Source organism: Gopherus flavomarginatus, chromosome 3, assembly GCF_025201925.1.
Source record: "Gopherus flavomarginatus isolate rGopFla2 chromosome 3, rGopFla2.mat.asm, whole genome shotgun sequence".
NCBI classification, from domain to species: Eukaryota; Metazoa; Chordata; order Testudines; family Testudinidae; genus Gopherus; species Gopherus flavomarginatus.
This window is the reverse complement of record NC_066619.1, coordinates 22,021,679-22,035,029: the sequence shown is the minus strand read 5'-3', so window position 1 is coordinate 22,035,029 and position 13,351 is coordinate 22,021,679. Positions and strand designations below refer to the sequence as shown.

General features: G+C 43.9%; 1 protein-coding gene and 1 long non-coding RNA gene across 7 annotated transcripts in view; one reads left to right on the top strand and one right to left on the bottom strand.

Annotated features, from left to right (window-relative positions):
* NEDD4L (NEDD4 like E3 ubiquitin protein ligase) overlaps positions 1 to 13,351 on the bottom strand; it is a 359,045-nt gene that overhangs the window by 244,465 nt on the left and 101,229 nt on the right. The gene's annotated exons all lie outside the window — the stretch shown is intronic.
* On the top strand, positions 1,889 to 8,975 carry LOC127047012 (uncharacterized). Its single transcript, XR_007773263.1, has 4 exons — positions 1,889 to 2,479; positions 4,451 to 4,539; positions 5,598 to 7,238; positions 8,550 to 8,975. It is a non-coding gene; the product is annotated as an uncharacterized LOC127047012 (long non-coding RNA).

Below are 13,351 nucleotides of genomic sequence, written 5' to 3'. Positions count from 1 at the left end.
GAATGAAAACAATGATTTTAGCTCAGAACAAAAGTGCATCTGCCTATAAATTTGAATTTCCCGTATGTCATTGCAATCCACTGACTTTTCTTAAATGCAAATAATGTGGAACTTTAACTAGAAGTGGAAGAAAAAATAAGCAAACTTAGGGACACAGGTGATTTTTAGGAGCAGAAAGTCAACACAGGCGTGCTGGGAAACAGCTGTGCTAATGAGCACTAATATGCTGGCTGCTGCGTTGATGAACAGGTTTGGCAGAGTTTAAACAAATAAACAAGGTGAGGGACAGGCACAGGCAAAGAGGCTCCATTACTCATGTGCAGGCCTCAAACTTTAGATAGGCAACCAAACATTTCATGCTTAATCAAACCGTGTACACTGGATATCTCACAATGGCAGATTCACTAAGGAGAGTTCTTGTACTTCCATGCTACCAACTTGTCTAAGCAGATCATGTTAAATTTCTGTTGAACCCCACAACACAGGAACAAAGGGGGCAGTCAGTGAAATTAAAAGGTGGCAAGCTCAAAAATGATAAAAGGAAATACTTTTGCACAGAATATATAATTAGACTGTGGAATTCATCGTGGCCAAGAAATTAGCAAGATTCAAAATAGGACTGGACATTTATATGGGTAAGAATGTCCAGAGTTATAATTAATAATGCCAAAAATTTTGGGAGGGATATTAAACCTACTGCATCCAGGCTTACAGAAGTCTCTACTTATAGAGATAAGTCTGAGGCCTAATGTGGGAGCAGATTATCCTACCTCTGCCTACAGCAGGGTTCTTACACCTTCCTGTGGAGCCTCTGGTAATGGCCAGTGTCAGAAACAGGATACTGGAGTGGACTAGATGGACCCCAAGGCCAATCCAGTGTGGCAACTCCTATGTTCCTAAGTGCAGAAACATGCAAATGAAGTAAATATCAAGGTGGTTTGCTCAGTTTGAATCTGAATCTTTCTACAGTATAGCATCAGGAAGGAAACTGGCAACTCCATGAGCAGGGAAGTTTAAAAAAAATGGAGAAAAGGAGAATACACTATAACGAAAATGACTTACTCATCATTACTACTAATTTTAGGGTGGTTGGTTTCACTGGTTAGCCCTATTAGCTTCCCCTTCTGTTTCTTCTCCCAATACAATGATGCTTTTCTCTTGTGAAGATGAAAGCAACATAAAATCTGCTATTATGGTCAACCAGACTCTAGCAACCACACTACTACCCAAGAGCCAAAAAAGGCAAGGGCAGTGGGGGTGAGGGAGTAACAGGCAATCAAGAAATGCAGAGGAAATCTGGAGATAGAAGTACACAACTCCTGTATGCAGTGTGTTGTAGCCACGTCAGTTCCAGGATATTAGGACAAAGTGAGAGTGGTATCTATTGAACAGATTGTTTCATTTTGTTCAATCTTATATTGGGTGGTAATGCTCTGAGTACCTTTCTCAGACCTGAAAAGCTGTATGTAGCTCGAAAGCTTGTCTCTGTCATCAACAGCAGGTGGTCCAATAAAAGATATTACCTCACCCACGTCTCACACTGCCTACAGGTGATAGTGACAGGATCTAGTGTCTTAGAACTCTACATTAACAGTGGTTTTTGTTTGTTCCCAAAGTATTAAAAGCATAACATATCCCTCTGACAAGCCTTATTACAGAGAAGAGAAATTGGTCTGCATCATTAGGGCTGATCAAGTCTGTAGGCTGAAGAGGAGTGTGAGGGAGCATTTGCCTCACACTGGTGGAGAAACAGTTAAAAGCAGCCCTGGGGAGGCTACGCAGCAGACAGCCAATCAGTGAGGGGCTGCAAGGAGCAGCCAATCAGGGCAAAGCAGGCTCATATATGAAGAAAGCTGCGAGGCAAAGGAGTCAGTTCCCTCTTGGGAGCCCAGGGAGAAAGAACTGGATCCTTGAAGGGCTGAGGGAACCACTAGAACCCTGGACAGAACAGTGATGAGCCAGGTCAGGGGAGCAAGAGGGTGTTCCAGCCTGACTAGCTGAAAGACTGAAGCCTGGATACAAGGGCAGAGAAGGTGCTAGGGCTATGGGGAAGTGGCCTAGGGAAACGGACGGTGGGGGTTGAAGGAGATGCAGCATGTGGCTGCCGCCTAGAAGGTCCCTGGGTCGGGAACTGTGGCAGTAAGGGGCCCGGGTCTGCCTCTGCCCCCACTTGCAACTGAGGGGAGTGACCAGTGAAGGGCTGCAGTTTGCCACTGAGACAAGTGGTTAGAACCTTGGACTGCAGTCGGCCACAGAGGCAAATGGCTGGACAGATGACTGCTGCTCCCCCAGGGGGAGGGGAGGGGCGAGAACAAAATGGGGCATGGCCAGAGGGCTGTGTCCTGAAGAGGATGCCGCAATCCTTGAGGTGACATGGGTCTGAAGCAGAAGTGATGGCAGGCGATACACCACCGGAGGAGGGTGCCCTGCAAAAAGACTGAGCTAATTCCCAGGACAACCAGCAGGAGGTGCCACAGTGGTGAGTCCTACTCTGTTATAAGGAGGAACAGGATGGCCATCTGATAGTGCCCTATCTACAATAGCATATGAGCAGCAACCTTACAAAAAACGAGTTAGGTCCAAAATAATCTCTTAACTCTTGTCTCCAAAGGGCAGCACAGGATGCAGCTGTAGGGCATCAGATTATTAAATGAATCTTTCTGAAATAATCTAATGCAATTGTCTCATCCAAAGTGCAACACTGCATGCTGATTTTTCCCCCCCCCCTCCCCCAAAGTGAAAGGAGCAATTTTATTTTACACAGCTAGACTAGCTGTCAATTACCATAAAACCAAACAAACAGTTATGAAGTGACACAGGACAACAGATATGAAAGGAAGGCAACTCTGAAAACCATTAAAAAAAACCCACTTGGCAAATGTTAGCCTATGCCCCTATAAAACCCAAGAGATTTATTTTAAAAAATATCATAACCTGTTTAACTTGATTTTCCTACTCTCAAAACCCTTCAAAAACTTTATAGGCCAATCTTCAGCTAAGATGCATAGACATATCATCATTTAAGTTAATTTAAATCAGCTGAGGCTCTGACCTTAAGTTATTTTTAAAAACAACTCTATTGATCTTGGCTTCCAGTTCCAACAAGGATATTAATTCCTTTCCAAACAAGTGTATTTCAATGACTGCCTGCCCAAAAGGAGAGGGTAAAAAAGGTTTTGTTACAGCCAGTCAAAGGCCCATGTTGGCACAAGAAGAAATAGATATAAACTGGCAATCAATAAGTTTAGGCATCAAATTAGATGAAGGTTTCTAATAATCAGAGAAGTGAAGTTCTGGAACAGCTTTCAAAGGAAAGATGGGGAGGTAAAAAACCTAACTCGTTTTAAGACCCAACCTGAGACGTTTATGGAGGGGATGGTGTGATGAGACTGCCTACAATGGTATATTGCCCATCCATGACTGCTTGTAGCAAGTATCTCCAGCAGCTGGAAACAGGACACTAGATGAGGAGGGCTCGAGTTACTATAGAGAATTTTTTCCCAGGGGTCTGGCTGGTGGATCTTGCCCACATGCTCAGGATCTAACTGACTGTCACATTGGGGATTAGGAAGGAACTTCCCCCCAGGTCAAATTAGTAAAGACAATGGGGGTTTTTCACCTTCCTGTACAGTACGGGGTATGGATCACTCATCACTTTGAACTAAAGTAAAGAGTGGATTCTCTGTAACTTGAAGACTTTATATCAAGATTTAAAGGACTTAAGCAACTCAACAGGAGGTTATGGGCCTATTAGTGGGTGGGTGATGTTCTGTGACCTGAGACATAAAGGTGGTCAGACTAGATCAGTGACTCTCAACCTTTTCAGACTACTGTACCCCTTGCAGGAGTCTCGTATGTCTTGCATACCCAAAGTTTCACCTCATTTTAAAACTACTTGCTTACAAATCAGACCTAAAAATTCAAAAGCGTCACAGCACACTTACTGAAAAATTGCTGACTCTCTCATTTTTACCATATATCATTATAAATCAATTAGAATAGAAATATTGTATTTACATTTCAGTATGCAGAGCAGTATAAACAAGTCATTGTCTGTATGACATTTTAGTTTGCATTGACTTCGCTAGTGCTTTTTACATAGCCTGTTGTAAAACTATGGAAATAGCTAGATCAGTTGATGTATCCTCTGGAAGACCTCTGTGTACTCCCATGGGTGCACATACCTCCAGTTGAGAATCGCATGATCATGATGGTCCTTTCTGGCCTTAAAGTCTATAAGTAATGGAAGTTTTTGTAGGTTTCTAGCAAATGCAAACTAAAATTAAGACAGGGGAACTAAAAATCCTGCTCGCCTCCCCCGCCACAATAGATATAGATAGATAAACAAATACACACACACACACCATATATACTCATTCATAAGACAGTTCGTTTATAAGCCGACCCCCCGCAAGATGGATAAATAAAAATGGAAAACTTTTATAAACAGGGTCAGCAAACATTGGATCCTGGGCCATCAAGATAAGCTGCTGATGGGCTGGGATGGTTTGTTTACCCTGAGCGTCCACAGGAACACAGGTAAACCTAAATAAACAAAGTGTTCTGGCGTACCAGCTGCTTACCTTGACAGGCTGAGACAGCAACTGGTGGGGGAAAAAAAATTTTTAGGGGGTGGGGGAGAAGCTGGGAGTCAGGGGAGTAACCCCTGTGACCACCCTCCACGTGACCCCACCCCAGCCCAGGACCCTCACACTCTCCCCATCCCATTCCTTCCCACCCTATCTGGGGAGGGCCAGGGAAGGATGTTTCTGGCCTGGCTGGAGCTGCTCCAACAGGCCAGACCAGGCAGCACGGCCACAGAGTGCTCCAGCAGGCAGGGAGGCACAGCCACAGCCTGCTCTGGGGGCGGGGCCGAACGGCACAGCTGCAGCCTGCCAGCCCCAGAGCTGCAGCTGCTTCGGAGGCTGGGGAAAGCAGCGTGGCCAGAAGTGGAGAGACTCTGGCCCCGCCTTGTCCCTTCTGGCTCTGCTGCCTCTCCTGGCTCCCTCTGTTGGGGGGAGGAGCTGTGTCCCGCCTCTCCCTCTCTATACCCGTTCAAAAGCCAACCCCCTTCTATGGTCCTTCCCTTTTTTACTAAAAAAATTCAGCTTAGGAACGAGTATATATGGTATATATAATTGATGTCCTCCACGCCTAGACACATGGTGCTCCATGGATGCATCATAGTTATCTCAGCAGAAACTCCATGCCTGCTTCCCCTACCCACTGTGTCACACCATCACTTTGTCAACACAATTCCCTACAAGCAGGCTGTCTCTGGCTGGCTGCTGCCTTTTTGTCAGAAATAGTCCTACTCCTGTGAAATCTCCCACTAAACTTAGTCAGCAGTGTGTGAATTCCTCATACCGTGGATGGGAATGACAATACCTTATCCCCTCCTCTGTATGCAAAGCCACAGCCCCACAGAGAGACTGCAGGTTAGGGACTGGGTACCACAGAGAGAACTCTGCCTTCCACACCTTCTGGCCAGGGCTCTACAGGGCAATGTAGATCAAAGGTAGGTTGCTTTGAAGATGGTGTTTCAGACTGGACTCACTATGCCTCAGTGTTAAACAAAATATGTTATTTTTCCACAGGAGCAGGCTTTAGACTGAATGAGCAAAATGTGCAACTGGATGAGACAGTAAGATCAAGAACATCTGTGAAAATGGTTAATACATTAGATAGGTTAGCTGCACTAGAAGGAAAACTGGGACACGAGAGAGGAATACACTGAAGAATGAACAGCAGTTCTTTACACTGTACAATGCATAGCTATAACAGGAAGCAGTTCACATCTTGACTTTGAAGAGGACATAATTGGAGATCTTAAATGTAGGATCATCATAAGCCAAAGAAAATTTCTCTTTACCTTACTAGCAAAAAGGAAAAGGTTCTTAATATTTATTCAGAGTCGTGAAACTGAAAAGTTTCACATAAAAGCGCTATTATTAGATGCCTCTGCCACAAAGCTCCACAATAGGAGAGAACTTGGCACCACAGTATTGTATGGGGTAGGGACAAATTCCACAGGAGAGAAGCTGTGTCAATAGTGGAAAGCTAAACACACTTTGTATTTATATTTTGAAGTGCAGAGCACAAGAACTGACACTCCACAAGTCATAACCTGCTGTCCTAATGAGCCAGCAGGGGTCACATAGCAGACACATATACTTCTACTACATGCACCAGTCTAGGCACATGTACTAACTAAGTAATTAACAGCAGGAAGGCCCAAACTCACTCTTCAGAACCAAAACTATTCTTTAAAAGACTATGCTCAGCAGGCGGCCAAAACAAAGCTTGTGTTCAGCAGTGGTTGAGCACCACTGTTTCAATCTCAAACATTTGAGAGTTGCAACATGTTCTTCCAGACATGAACCTTGCCGTGACAACCCAAATCTTTGTGATCTTTTAGCCAAGTCACTGAGTATCCTCTATTTGAAGCTACTCTTGCAAGCTAGTCTTAGGAAAAAAAGGCTATTAAGGAATGTGGCTACACAACTATCCAAAAGCCTCCACTCACAATAGTCTGGGATGAACACTGCTTGCTTATTACCCAGGAACTGAATTTTGACATTAAATATTACTGGGGGACTTCGGATTGTCTAAGAAGGCCCTTTCAGAATGTTTTTACCCTTGAAACTGAAGAAAAGTTTTTGAATAGAACTCATTATTGGCCATAAATATGTTTTCTCCTTTGGTTTGCTGATGGGGAAGATATTTGTTTAATGCTGGGGTGAAGTTTGAAGGTTACATCCATATGCAGTTTCAAGGATGGATTTTGAGATATGTTGCCATTTTCTTCAGTTCCAGTTTGTTAGCTGGTCAGAAACCAAGAACTGCAAGTGCCATATAAATTTAATTCTTGTAAAATAGTTCTATTACTACATAATTAAGGGGATGTACACTAAACATTACACTCATGGAAGCAGATTACAGAGTTTAGCAGCAGCTACTCAATGGAGCCTCCTCCTTCTGCCATCGCATGAACAAAAAGGTCTTGCTGGACTGATTGAGGAGCAAGCTCAAAGATAAGGCTGCAGATCAACAGACCTTATTGAGGGCTTTGAGATAGGCTCAGTTGGACTTGTCCCCTGGAAGGGGTTTGCTTTGTTTTTATTTCACATACAGATTGTGTGAGATTCGGCCAGAGGGCTGAGTCAGCAAAGACCCACCACAAACCAGTAGAGGGAGCGTATAGGCACACGCACTTGGCTACAGGGCACTCGCAAGAGGTGAGTGTGACCCCATTACACCTACATTTAAAGAATGTTAATTTTTTTCCATGTCAAGCACTCAAAAGTTAAGAAATGCCAGAATTAAGGTTGCCCATGTTTTTAGCAGCAAAGAATCCTGTGGCATCTTATAGACTAACAGACGTTTTGGAGCATGAGCTTTCGTGGGTGAATACCCACTTCCTCAGATGCATGTAATGGAAATATCCAGGGGCAGGTATATATATGCTAGCAAATAGCCTCTTTGCTTATTCATTATAACTAACTGCAGAAATGCCCTGCTTTCTTACACAATCAAAAACTTGTGGCGTACAAGCACAGCTGATCCCAAAGTGGGACTGGGGCCTTAGATAGATTCAGCAGTTCCGTTTTCTTGGCATTTATTAGAACGCAGTGTCATTTGTTTGCCACTTACATACATTCAGAAATACTTGCGCTTTGGAATGCTTTTTATCCTGAGAAGCTGCATTCCAGAAAACTGTATTCCTAGGGCTCAACGTATTTGTTCTACTGGATTTAAAAAGTAGCTCAAGTGCCTCCAGTATAGACTTACCTACAACAAACGATCTCCGTAGCATAGATTATTAATAATATGATTTATGAACTAGTATAATAGCATGGCAAAGCTTGCGTTAAGAAGAAAATTCACTATTAAATCAAAAGAATCCATGTTTACACTTAAATACTTGATACCTCACTTTAAAAACAAACAAACAAAAAACATTTCCTGCTCTATTTTAGGGAGATACTTGACACCAATTGCTGCAAGGGAAACAAAATCCTCAACTCTGGCCTAGGAGAGTCAAATTTTTACATAGTTCATTTTAAAGTGTACATATATACAATAAAAGTACTGTAATGAAAAATAAAAGGCATCTGAATTCATAGAGGAGTGTCCCAATAGAAATTCCACTTGTGCTACTTCTACCCATTAATTCTAGCCAGTTGAAAATTATCTGATAGACAAAAGATGATGATATTCTTTGTGACACTGGCAGACCAGCTGCCAGCTCATGCCAAGGTCCCTAGGCCCCAGCTGAACACTGTCAAATGCATAGCTGGAAAGCAGTCTCGCTCACCTGCGTGTTAGCTTTATCAAAACAGGTGTTAGTTTTATAAAAATGTACTTAGTGTTTAGACTTCATGAAGTGCTTGTAGGATGCTGCATGTATTACTCTAACTTAATATCTGTACCCCTTAACATCTGTTATAAGGTTATATTAAGTGTTTGCATGGTAAACCTCAGTAACTGCTTTTTTCCTATTTCATGGTGAGTTATACATTGATTAACATAAGGCTGGTTTCCTACAGGAGATGTTAGGTTCTGCACACAAGAAGGCCAACTGAAACCAAATGAGCCACTGTGAAACAAAGGAAAAAAGTCTTTGATTGCTCCCCTCCACCCTTACACCCATGAAGAGGAGATGTACATGAGGACTCAAACCATCAGCTTGAACTCTGGGGGAAGGGAATAAAAATCCCTGACAAGAAGGAAATATCTTTATGCTGCTTAGACTCTGACGGGCAAATATTTCTAAGTATAAGCAAGGGATCCCCAGTGCTTGCCCTGGGTTAGCCTTAAAGCTTCTATAATAGGCTGTATATTACCTTTTGGAACCTAAGACTATCATTCGTGTGTGTGTGTGTGTGTGTGTGCGCGTGCATGCGTGCGCGCTTACCTGCTTTAGCCTTATACATAATGCTCATTTCTTTTACTTAGTTAATAAATCTTTAGTTAATTTATTATAGAATGGCTACACGTGTTGTCTTTGGTATAGGATCTAAAGTGCAAATGACCTGGGACAAGCGACTTGTCCTTCAGGAGCACAAACAACATATTGGTATGCTTTTTGGTGCAAAAGACAAAGGCAAGCTTGCCTGGGTATCAAGATGGACCAGAGTCTGAGACTGCATGTTAAGGCTGTTATAGTACTTGAGGAGTTCACACTAGATACTTGGATGGTGAAATATAACTACAGAATTCACAACCAATTTGGGATTTGTGCCCTGCTTCTTAACGGTCTGCCTTGAGGTTCATACTCGTGCTTCTGAGCCACTCCTGATAGCCTGACGCTTCCTTATCATCACAATCTAAAGATGGCAGTTCTTTTCTTATAGAGTCACATATTTCCTATGTACCTGTCACTAGAAACATCTTGGCACTAGAGATAAGCAAATATATCAACATATTCTCTGAAAAGCTTCTCCCCATCTTAAATTAGGCTATGGCTGCGCTAGACAGCTTGCAGCTGTAAGCTCTCTAATGTAGCCATTCTAAGCCAATGTAAAACAACTCTCCCATCAGCTTAACTACTCCAACCCCTCTGAGCACCTGTAGCTATGCCAGCTCTCTCACCAACATAGCCCTGCCCGCACCGGCACTTATGTTGATGTAACTTACGTCGCTCGGGGGGTGGTTTATTCACACCTCTGAGTGATCTAAATTATGTCTACATAAGCTGTAGAGGAGACAGCCTTTAATTACTAGCCAGCTTAGGATCTCTTTGACTGATATTCCAAAAGGCTGAAGCAGGCCACTAGAACTCAACCATGTGAAGTTAGCACATACAAAGACAAGGCTCTTATACAGAGTCCGAGAAGTATTAAGGCAATGACTTATCCCTATTTCACTGTGTTAAGCATTTCATGCGGGAAAGAGGTCAGAATGGCCATTCGGTTAAGACCGATTACAACTTCCCCCAGCTTTCCCCATGCCCCCAAAAGACACACAGACACTTCAGTAATGATCACAACAAAATGGGGATAGCTCTCAAGAATGGATTTATTTTGGGGGGGGGGGGGCGGCACAGCAGCTCTTGATAGAGCACAGTGTATGTGCCAATGATTTCTTTGATGGCCACTGAGTCCAATGTCCGAATGACAGTCCCATCCACAGGTAGGGCACACCCACACACTAGCAATGCTCTAAATCCGAGCAGCAGATTCTTTCCTTCTGACGCCAATCACCACAAAGCTTGATCCAGTCTGCCTCACTCCATCTACAAGTTGGCTCTGCCAACCAGAGGGGCATTCTGCACTCCTTTCCCAATCATCCACAGAGATTCCAAAGGATATTCAATCATCACCACCAGAGTCTTCTCTTACTAATCAACATTCCCACGAATGACATGCCAGAACAATTTAACACTTCCACATTTGTCACTCTGGCTGGCCATCTTATTCAAATAATTTTATGCAAGCATCTGATATGAAAATTTTTAGTGTTTTGTTATGTTTGGCGTAAGTCATCAATGCTTCTGAGCCATATGGGAGAGGGAATAAAACATCTCAAATACAGATTTTCACTTTAGTTGAGAATTTGTTATTGTTCAAGGCTCGGTCTTGCAAAAAGGTCAAAGTTCCTGGGTGCTTTGCTGATTCTGCTAGTGAGCTCAGCATCAAGATCTACATTGCTGGTAACAGTAGAGCCAAGGTAGCAAAATTTATCAACAACATCTGGACAAATACCATTGAAGGTGACATCTGGAAACTGGTTCTGAAGAGCCTTGGTGCATGACAGTCTTCAAGCTTATTGCTAGCCCAAAGACTCTGCATGAATTAGAGAACTTGGTAATAAGATGTTGTAGGGCATCAACAGTGAGAGCCACAAGGGATGAATCATCTGCAAACAGGTCTTTATGATGATCTCCTTCACCTTCGTCTTAGCTCTGAGCCTTGAAATCTTTAAAAAACCTCCATCATGTCTAGTGCTAAGACAGACACCGTTGCAAATATCATGAAACACATGTTGAATCAGGAAAGAATGTAGGAGTCAGTACGCAACCCTGCTTCACTCCACTGTTGATGTTAAACAATCTCCAGTCAATATCTTCGTTTTCATACATCACAGTTTCTTCATGCCACTATGTAAGGATTTCACAAGGTTTAGCAATATAGATGGCCAACCAAGCTTCTTCAGAATAATGTAAAGCCCTGACCAACTTACCGTGTCAAAGCCTTTTGTTACAGCTATAAAAGCCATGTACAGTGGAACATGCTTCTCTCTGCACTTTTTCTGCAGTTGTCTTACAGAGAAGACCATGTCTATGGTGGACTTTCCAGAATGGAAGCCACACTGGCTCTCAGGATAGATTCTCTCAGCTAAAGTCTGAAAGCTCAGTAAAAGAATATGGCTTAAGATTCTTCCCAAGATGTTAAGAAGAGATACACCTCTGTGGCTATTACAATTACTTCTGTCTCCTTTGTTTTTATAGCGCTGAATGAAACAAGCATCCTTAAAATCTTGTGGTACAGTTTCTTCTTCCCAACAGAGTAGCAATGCCTCGTGCAATCTTTGCAGCAAGACTTTGTTTGCACATTTGTGGATTTCAGTGGGTAACAGTCAGATCCTGAAGCTTTGTTGCTGGGAATCTTTTGGGTGGAATAAGCCCATCTAAAAGTGTGGTGAGATCTTGATTTCAACTGAAGAAGGTATGTTGCATTTTAAGTACCTATTCAATGAATACTTGGAAGATGCATAGACGTGACTGGTTGAGCCCATGAGATGCACATTTGATAATAGAGCACTTCACGGAAGCATCATTGTGTCTGCCAAAGCAGGAGATAAAGGATTTCAAGATACTTTAACAAAGACAGGAAATCACAGCAAATTAAGAACTTACTTCACAGAGTTTAACTTGTCATGAGGCTGTGTTTACTAAGATGGGGTTAAAAAATGTTATGCTAAGTACAACACACCGAAGAGCAGTGGGCTAAAGAAAAGCCACTACAGGCATACCCCTAAATGAGGATGCATGTGCACATAAGGAAGGAGAAAAGACGGTTACTCACCTTTGTAACTGTTGTTCTTCGAGATGTGTTGCTCATATCCATTCCAGTTAGGGTGTGCGCACGCCGCGTGCACGTTCGTTGGAGATTTTTACCTTAGCAACACTCAGTGGAAGGCAGGGCACCTCCTGAAGTGGCGCCGCTATGGTGCCGGATACATACACCTGCCGGCCCCTCCACTCCTCAGTTCCTTCTTGCCGGCTACTCCGACAGTGGGGAAGAAGGGCGGCTGTGGAATGGATATGAGCAACACATCTCGAAGAACAACAGTTACAAAGGTGAGTAACCGTCTTTTCTTCTTCGAATGCTTGCTCATATCCATTCCAGTTAGGTGATTCCCAAGCCTTACCTAGGTGGCGGGGTTGGAGCGAGACGATGCGGAATGTAAGACCACTGAGCCAAAGGCGGCATTGTCTCTAGACTGCTCGACCAGTGCATAGTGGGATGCAAAAGTATGGACGGAAGACCAGGTAGCTGCGCGACATATTTCCTGGATGGGAACGTGGGCCAGGAAAGCGGCAGACGAGGCTTGAGCCCGAGTAGAGTGGGCAGTGAGATAGCCAGTCGGAACGCGGGCCAAGTCATACCATGTCCAGATACAGGACATCACCCAGGATGAGAGCCTCTGGGAAGAGATAGGCATGCCTTTCATGCACTCCGCGACCACTACAAATAGCTGAGGCGAGTGTCTGAAAGGTTTGGTCCTCTGGATGTAAAAGGCGAGGGCCGGGCAGACAACCAGGGTATGTAGCTGTTGTTCCCGGCGCGATGCGTGCAGCTTCGGGAAGAAGACTGGTAGAAAAATGTCTTGATTGATGTGGAAGGCAGAGACCACCTTGGGAAGGAAAGCCGGGTGCGGTCACAGCTGTACATTGTCCTTGTGGAATATCATATACGGGGGATCTACTATCAAAGCACGAAGCTCCGATACTCCTCTGGCCGAGGTGATAGCGACGAGGAAGGCTGTCTTCCAGGATAGGTACAGTGGCGAGCATGTGGCTAACGGCTCAAAGGGAGGGCCCGTGAGCCTAGCTAATACAAGGTTGAGATCCCAGGTAGGGGAAGGGCGCTTAACCTGAGAATAGAGTTGCTCCAAGGCCTTAAGGAACCTGGAAACTATAGGATGAGAGAAGGTCGAACTGCCAGATTCCCCAGGATGGAAGGTGGAAATCGCAGCCAGATGCACCCTTATCGAAGAAAGCGCCAGGCCCTGCTCCTTGAGGTACCATAAGTAGTCCAAGATAATGGGAACCGATACGCCTTCGGGAATAAAGTTATGCTGGGCGCACCAATGGGAGAAGTGCTTCCACTTGGCAAGATATGTC